Genomic DNA, 9,585 nt, shown 5'->3' with positions numbered 1-9,585 from the left:
TATCACCATTGAAAGGAAGCCATTGATCAACCAAGTGAAGCTGCTAAAAATGGATTCCAGCCCAGGAAAAAATTCACTGGGGAAGCTGTAAATGTGGCTGGCCTGTCTTGGCGGCAAGGCTGGGTTCTTCGTGATTCTGGGTGAGAGCTGAGGGCTGCTGGCCAAACCTCTAGCAATGGTAAGCTGGCTCACCACTCTCCAGATCCCAGAACTGACTTGGGGCAGAGTAGAGGGTGGGAGGAAGAAGCGGGCCTCCCCGGGGCCCACTGGGCTGAGCTGGGGCCTATGGAGGCTCCGTGGCCATCCGCACACCTGGCTAATTCCAGCCTCCCCAGAAGCATGACACAATGAGGGGCTGGTGGTGGCCGTGCGGCGTCTCTGCCCTCCTTTCTTGCTTAGTGGCTCATCACACTTTGATGGAGATGAACAAAGGGGGGAGGTGCTAGGAGGCCAGCGGGTTGGACAAAGAATGAAACTGTGCCTTGGCTAGATCCACGCCAATTATGTCTGAATAAACAAATCCACAGTACAAGCTAAGAGCCTTCCCTCCTCACCCCTCCCCATTTTTTTAAATTTATTTTTATTTGGTCTGAAAAGTTGGACATATTCCCTGTACCATCCTGGTACCCAGATGGCCTGTTTTAGTAAGCAGTAGGGAAGAAGGTCAATAATACATCAGCATGCAGAGTCTCCGTGAAGGTCAGTCCTGCATAAAATATACCGTGACAACCTGAGGGCAAGTTTAAAATGGCGCTCCGCAACGGACAGGGGTGGGGGTGGTACAGACGCTGCCTTTTCATAATTGCTGCAACACTGACTCCCATCCTCCCCCCAAAGTGTATTTTACTGTGTTCATGTAGTGGTCCTTCAGGAAAAGTGTTCTTCACACACAGTGCCCATGATCCAAGTGAGGAGGATTTTAAGAGAGTCCGTCTTCACATGCAAATGTCTGTTGTGTTAAAGGATTAAAAAAAAAAAAAAAATCAGATGCAATTGCCCCAAACAGGACACAATGACTGCTGCAGTGTCTCAAATTCTAGCCTATTAAATTGGCATTCACACACACACACACACACACACACACACACACACACACTCTCCAGATATGTTTGAATAAGATGTAAGTGCTGAATTAGGCAGTACATAGGAGTTTGTAGCTGTAAGATTCATATTCTCGAGAGTCATTCCTCAATTATATTTGGATTATAACTATTTAACTAATAAAGATAAAAGTGGACAAATATGCCTAGAGTCACTAGGGATTTTATAACGGTTCTGCTTCCCTCTTTCTTTTTTTCTTTTTTTTTTTAAGATTGGTGGGAAACTCAACAGCACCCTTTTAATGCAAAAAAATAGAAAAAAATAGTCCACTTCACTTTGTGGATTTATTCAAATTGGAGCTGAATACTGCCACACATATTCTTGAAGATTGATCCAGGTTGAAGCGTGTTGTGCATGGGTTTACTGTTCAACTTGCAAGTAATTTGTAAAGCCAGAGTCAGTCTTGACTATGAAACATTGTATCACTGTGATTGGAATCAATAGTTCTTGCACTGTCATTTGTCACATATTTACAAGCTTGAAAAATAGTTCATTTTGTCCTCATCCCATAACTCAAAAGATTGAATCAGAGCCCTGGAGGGATCTGCCAACAGGACACATTCATTACTGATCACCCATCTTGGTGAAGCTATAATCACAACCACACCAAAAAATAGAATATAAATAAAAATTAAAGGACTACTCATTTGGTACACTCTTAAATATTTTCAGCTTCAAATATTTAAAAGTCTGCTGGGAGACTTCAAGTACATTGGTGACCTACCTCAGTGACCACAAAGAGAAAATTCATTGTAGCTGATTTTCCCATCACACTCTCAAAACATTCAAAGGTATCATTTTTTTCTTTTTAATGAAGAAAAATCAAAATCTAGAGTTAATGGTCCAAAAATTTCATAAAGTATACTTCTTCCAGTCGTCTCGCATACAGTTCATAAATGACCTTCCATTCCCGTGAAAGATTTGTAGAATACATTTAAAGATAATGCTTTCAATTTTAAGACACAAAGGTTTATGAATGATAGAACTTGTGTCTATGAAATCACTAATCCCAGCTCTCTAATATTTCAGATGGAGAGCTTCATAAAATGTAAAGACTGCCCATAAAGTTGTACCACACCTGCTGTCAGAGACAATCAGTAATAGAATTGCAAAGTGAATATTGAAAAGGATGTGAGGCGCGTGCATTTGGGTTATAATGATGTATTTTAAGTCCCTTTCACTACACTCTTATATCGATAAAGTGTTAATGGTTGAAATATCGAGGGGGACCGATTCAGATTCTTTAAAAAGTCCCCAGATGTTAATCGATGAGCACATTGTTCATCAAATTCGGTTGCTAAAATAACCCCAAATCCTAGGATTGCTGCTCGTTTCTTCAGGCATTTTCTTGACTGAGTTCAACCTATGGGAGATAGACGCATTTCTCAAGTCCCAGCCTGAACCAACCTAAACAGTCCAGATTGCCTCCCACATGCTCAGGTGAGTGGTTCTGAACACAAGGCTGAAAGCTGAGGTTATGTATCAGACGTGTCCTTCCTAAATCTCTTTAACTTGTAAGTTTAATATTTAGATCCTATGAGTTTATTATTTTATGAAGTGACCCCATTTCCTCCATATGCTTTCTCAGTGAGAATGGCTGCAATTCAATTAGAAGTCATACTGGGGATCTTCTCTATCTTCATCTCTTTGGAAAGGAGATGGGAGGGCACATCTTCTCATGAAGAAGGAGGCCTGAACGTGAACGTATGTGCATTAATCAGAGTCCGTGATGTCTACCTATCCACATATCTTCTTTTAGAAAGAAAGAGAATGGTGTTGGAGCAGGAGATGTGTCCCCTCTCCCACCACAGACGACTGGACTAGGGGTGCATCTCTAATCCAGAGGGGCCCCGCCCGTAAACTAGTCAGTGACCTGGGATTATGTGTCCTGGCTTGAAAAGATGACCTGGGTCAGTCATTTGAACTGAGAGCTAGAATGAGAAGTTGTAGTGGGGTGTGTCCTAGAGGTAAAAGGTTTCACAGGGATATGGCTGAGGCAACCATGACTGGGCATGTGCAACATGAGATGGGTTACCCTCAGAAGAAGAGAAAGCAGCAAGTAGGTAGGAGGTGCTGAGAGAAAGAGAGAGAAAAAGCTGGTCCTGGGAACAGCCCTGACTCTAGCCCTTTGGGAGGTACCGCGGCTCAGCCTTGCTCAGATTCTCGTGAAACCTCTGAAAATGGCTAAGTCTCCTCCTTTGTTTGGAGTTGGTTTGAGTGAACGTCTGTCCCTTGAAAACTCAATAAACAAGAACAAGATGCATTTAATGTTGCGTCCAAGTCAGACTTAATATCTCAAGATTGGGGACATTGTGCCATTCATTCCCTGTGCGTGCTTCTCTGAGGATCAATGCATGCTGAAGTATAATTTTGGTGTCTGCCTTTGTACCATTTATACTCTAATAAAAGAGACAGGATATTCAGGCATAAGCAATAGAGAAATGCCTGACAAAACGGAGAAATAGGTGTGCTGAGATAGGCTGGGAACTGTGCTAATAACCTAACAAACTAACTGGAAGCTTCACATATCTTACTGATAGAAGTACCTGACTTATGATGTGGGGACAGGAGTATGAGGAGATGACACAGTCTAAAGGAACATGCATTTTGAGTGAATCTAGAAAGAGGAAATTTTGTCCTTTTGCATATCAGGGAGAGTCAATGAAATCTGGGTTTGAATTCTGATTCTGCCATTTACTGCCTGTGTGAACTTGAGCAAGTTACTTGATGTCTCTGAGTCTCAACTGTGTTTGTAAAATTGCAAAAATAGTAAGTTTTCTTACAGAGTAGTGAGGATTAGGTAAGACAACGTATGCACAAAAGGGCATTGAAAAAATAAATATTTTTATTCTTTTCTGAGACCGAAGGAAGGGACTATTGTCTTCATCACGGAAGCTTATTTCTCTGCCAAAAATTTAAATAGCACATGTGATTGAGAAGCTGGTCACATGTGCTATTTAAGACTTTTTTATACAGGAAAACTCAGGGAATTTAGTACGAATCCTCCCTGGCTCACAAATCATTTCTGAGACCCAGTTTGTTGGCAAATGCTAATCACATCCATTTTACTGACAAGGAAGCAGTTTCTCAGAATAAATGAAGTTCAAAACCAGATAGCAATGACAGACTTGAACATGAAGCTATAGGGAATTTAGGGGAGATATTCCACACGTTCCCGAGTCTATTAGGGGGAATTGCGAATGTTGCAAAGCAGAACCACTGATAGACTATTTAATTGTGTGGCTGTAGGATCTGATAAAGTCTTTGCTGTTTTTGTTTTGGCAGCAAGTTCAAATGTTCAAGCAATCCACTTCCTATGAGGTTATCCTTAAATGGTCATTATTATGCAATTTCAAAACTGCATTCATGCTTATCTACTTAAAAAAGGCATTAGGCTCTGATCATTCCTAATACTTTAAGCTTATCAAGACCATTTCTGATATTAATCTGCAGATGTGCTAATTCTTCATCTGCCACTCTTAGCAACTGAATCCTTCAGGAAGACCTCACCCGTTTCATTTGTCAAGACAGGTGGACGATGATTGCTGGGTGTCTATTTCTTTGTCCTCTATATTCTAAATATCTTTGTCATGCTTAAGGATCCAAATTGCCCTTGACATTCATCTCTGTGCACATGAGGACATTTTTATGAACAGCTGAAATTATATATATATGCGATGCTCATTATGTGCTGTTTCTTTTGCCTTTCTAACTTGCCGCAGCCTCTTTCCATAATCTACTTTTTCCTGGGACAAAAAAGTCATAGAGAAGTAACAAGAGCAGAATTCAAAGAAACACAAACTAGAGAAAGAAATAAGGAAGGGCATCCAGGGAGAAACATTTATAAATGCCAGATGTGTTTTTGATTTGTGGCAATTACGTGGAGAAACAAAATACTTCCCCAAAGTACGTACCTAGTGTGACATTGTGAAGCATTGCCATATCAGGAATGAGGGCGGCTACGCAAAAAGGTGATTCACCAAAATGAGTGGGAAATAACTAGATGAGAAAGAATCAAGTGTGCTCCAAGGGACATACGTCCACCTGAGAGAGGCCAGACTAGAACATGATCAAATAAGAAAAGGTGTGGAGTAAGGTGAGCTGAATGTGACCGAGTCTGGAGAAAAGAATGTATGTTTTGAAGGACCATAGATCATTACTGTATGCCCAAGAAAGGAGAAGCCGGGGGTGAAAGTCTGTGGCGTGTTTTCACCATGGCACCCTGGCCAGAGAGCCCGGTCTGGAGTTCTCTTCTGAAATTCATTCAGCCAGTATTATTGAGCCCTTCTCTGGACCATACACTGTGCTAGGCCCAGGGCTGGAGCAGAAGCAGACAGATGAGCTCCCTACCTCATCCCTTTCCCTGTTTTGTGCGAGCAGAGCCCTTTTCTCCTCAGCACCTAACATTGTCTAACATTCCATTGGGTTTGTATTTACCTTCTTTATTCTCTGTCCTCCCTGCAATAAAATGCAAGGGTTATAAAGCCAGGGATTTGTATCCAGAGAAGTCAGTTCATTGCTGTATCTCCATGTTCTAGTCTAGCACCTGTCACACGGCACTGTTCAGTTCATTTAGAGAATAAATGAATCAGAAGTAAACAAACAAGTGGGAAAATCAACCTATAGAATAAAGAAAGCTATAAAAAAGAGAAAGAGAACCTCCACAGGCTCTTTCCCTCCACCCACATAAGACACTTAGGACTACCCCGTTTTGGTGCATATCCTTCCATCCACAAAGAAGCGAATGTGTTATCGGGTGCCTTCTATGTCACATGCAGCTTTTCCTTTTTAACTTAACAATACATGGCATATCGATTCCGCAAGATAGCTTTACATTGGTTGCATAGTATTCCGTTGTTTGGCTTATGTCATATATTTAAGCAATCCCCAGTGATAAACATTTAACTTGTTTCTATAATTTTGTATTCTCGACAGTGCTATGTTGAGTCTCTAAACTCTGAACATCTGTGTAAAGTATCTGCACATACTTCTCTGATTCCATCCTTAGAGTTAATTCTTAAAAGCAAATTCACTGGGTTAAAAAGTATGTATATTTATATTTTGATACATAAATCCAAATTATCTTCCAGAAGCATACAGTTTGTACTCATAACACCAGAGAGAGAAAGTATCTACTTTCCCCCACACCTACCAACTCTTGGTGTTATTCTTTTTTAAGTTTGACAATGTGATGAGGAAAAATGTGTACTTCATCGTTATCTTGATTTACATTTCTTTGATAGCTCTGAAGGCTAGATGCACATCATCGTGTATAAATATTAGCCGTGTGTGTGTGCGTGTGTGTGTGTGTGTGTGTGTGTGTGTGTGCATTGCTTGATCTTCTCTTTTGCTCATTCTTCACCTGTAGTAGGACAATATTTTTAAACATTTATTATGACATCTATAGTTTTCCCACACTGGCCCATATTTAAAAATTCAATACCTAAGGCCGAAAAACAAAGAGTCTGTATTTCCAGAAGAGATGAAAAGTACAAACATACATTTACACAGTAAAACACCGGATAGTAGCAGTATATTTTCTAAGGATTATTGAATTCTAACTTCACATATCTACTTCAGTTTAGCCTTTTGTGTTTAGCACAATATCCACTCTTCTGTGATGTGACAGCAAGGTCACAGCAATACCGAAATGGCAGGGACATGACACCAGTGCTATCGGAGTCATGAGAATAGCTAAAGAATAGCTCATGTAAATGGGGCCACCTGGGAGATTATTTCTTCAAGGAGGCCGTAATCGAACCACGGCGACACACACTCCTCAACCTGGAAATACTTGGGAGTCTGTGTGTTGCCAGATACTCTTACCCACTGCCAGGGCGGAAGAGACTCCATCCCTTTCAAACTGCAGCTTTTTGCCAATTTGGGAGTAGCGGCAGTGAAACTCATTCAGGCTGCTCCCACGTGGCTCTCTGTCTGGTATAGACTGTTCAGCTCTCTCGGTCCCACCAGAAAACCTATAAGCCTGATGCTAAGTTTTCTCCTGTGTGTCATTGTGGCTCATATCGTTTTGCTCAACCTGTCATCCTTCCTTCTCTGTCCTTAGAGGACCATGTGAAAAGGCCCTCCTGAAGGACATGCACAATCCCTAAATATCCCAGCAGCATCAAAATCGTGCCGTAAAAAGCATTGTCCTTTATCCACATACCTCCTCTCTAACTGGAGTGAAGAGATGAGTGATAAACCACGGCTGGAAGTGCACGTTTCTATTCTGTCGAAACCATAAGGGAAGGTAACGTTGAGGCTGCAATGACCCTCTTTGTCTTCTCCTTCTACTGTGCTTCTCTTCCATGTGTGTCTCGTCTGTCAAGCCCTGTCACTAGAGAGACACTCGTCTTCATCTGCACAACTAACATTCCTGGAGATACGGCAGTGGACGTCACTCTCACTCTCTGGAAATGACATTCGTGCTTTTCTCCAAAAGGCCCGTGTCCAAACTTGACTAGATTTGTGTGTGGATTTTCTCAGTAGAAACTGAGTTCAACGCACTGAAAAATTTTAAATGCTGCCAGCAGATGACTAATAGGGCTTTTTGGATGCCTTTGATAAACTGGATCTGAGATTTTGTTTTGTTTTGTTTTGTTTTGTTCTGTTTTAAATGTGAGCCAAGGAGTCACAATACACATACTTTCATCCCAAAATTTAGAAAATAAAAGCATATTTAGTTGCACATATTTTTCATATATGTATTCAAAGTTCAAACATATTCAGGGTAATATTATAAATACATCCAATTTTTTTCCCCAAAATAATAAATATAGTTTATACACAAAAATATGTAAGGTATCTATATCTTGGAATAAAAAAGAGACATGTGCTTATTTAATGTTTGATTTATTTAATGAATTAATACAGCCTACACAAACGTAGGCTATTCAGCTGCTCATTCTATATATTTTATGGCCATCCTCCCCAATTTTACTGTTCCTTCCCTGAGGCAGTAAAGCTCTTTAGGGTTTTATTTGCCATCATTTCAAGACCATGCAGGCATCTATTCCAAAGCTATTATTAAAATTGCTGAAGATGTCCTCTAGCATCCTCTTGCAGCTTCAACGACTCATTTCCCTTTCCTGTAGACTCTGTTCCTTATTTGGAAGCACTCAATAATAACTAAAGCAGGAAGCGGCAAACACAGGCCCCCCCTGAAATGGCTACACAGTAGTCAATCTGGTGGCAAAATAAATAAATAAATAAAATTATGCTGGTGATGAGACATCACTTACATGTCCACTCAGGAAGCAGAGAAAGGCTCTCCACTCTGGGACTTTATAACAAGGCATATATTAATGTGTCTTTCCATCTAAAAGGAAGGGTTAACCCCACTTAGCCAGCAGGCATTCCACCGGGAGGGGCGGCCTGAAGAATGCCAGTCATGTTTCCACCTAAAGGTCGAATATTGTCATGGTGGTTGGGGCAGTGGAGTGAGGCTTTCGAGCATCCCAGAAGTGAGGCCCATTTTTTTTCTGAGACTCGCGGCCAGTGTCTGCGCCAAATCCCTCGCTTCGTCTCTGCCGTTGGAGCAGGACGCATCTTCTCCATCCTTCTGGAGATGGCCTCTTGCTGCTTTGTGGACATTTCTGGCTCAGTTTAAGTCCTCCCTCTTCCACAAAGCCCTCCCTGGAGGCCTCATGATAGTGAAAGAGTGTGGGATTTAGAGGGTTTGCTATACACTAGAGCTGTGGGCTGAGGAGAGTGAACTGTAGTCCCCAAACCTATACAACAGGGGAAGAATAATACCCCTTTCTCAGGGTTGTTGTACAGATTGTAAGATAACATTGAATAGTCACTGTTTTAAGCTGAATAATGAGTATATGGGGTTCATTGCACTATTCTCTCTGCTCTTGTGTATGTTTGAGCATTTCCATAATAAAAATCTTTTCATAAAAGGGAATGTATATAAAGCACCTAGCACATAGCAGATAATTCTTATTTTCCCTTCCTTCCCACTCAAACTTCACTTTCTTCGTCCTCCTCAGAGCATTTGTGGTATTCATTCCCAGCTATCAGTTAAGTCTGCCTCGGGTAGGGAATCACTGAAGCAAAGCTGGGATCCCAGGACCGCCACATCCACTCTCAGATGCTCCTTGGCAAGTCCCCGAAGGAAGACCTAGCAAGCTGGACACTATCAGGCAAAGGAGCCCTTATTACAAGGAGAGGCTCTAAATCAAGACCCCAGTGTGGGTGTCCGTGGGCCTGCTGTGGGGTCTGTAAGGCTCCTTTCTTATAAGCCAGAGACAGGCCTAAATCCTCAGCCAGCTGAATAACTTCTTGATTTTTCCTTTGGGCCTACATCCTAATTTTGTACCTATAGATAATGAGGAAAAATAAATTGAAGAGAAGGAAGAGGGAAAGAGAGAACCTTCCCCCAGGGCCTAAAGAAGAACTCATCCTGGCTGCCCCAACAGGGGGTATGCCCAGCTCTTCTTGGGGACCAGGCTCTCAAGGGACAAGTCAGAAATGGCAGAG

Source organism: Rhinolophus sinicus, linkage group LG03, assembly GCF_036562045.2.
Source record: "Rhinolophus sinicus isolate RSC01 linkage group LG03, ASM3656204v1, whole genome shotgun sequence".
NCBI classification, from domain to species: Eukaryota; Metazoa; Chordata; class Mammalia; order Chiroptera; family Rhinolophidae; genus Rhinolophus; species Rhinolophus sinicus.
Note: the sequence above shows the minus strand (reverse complement) of the source record.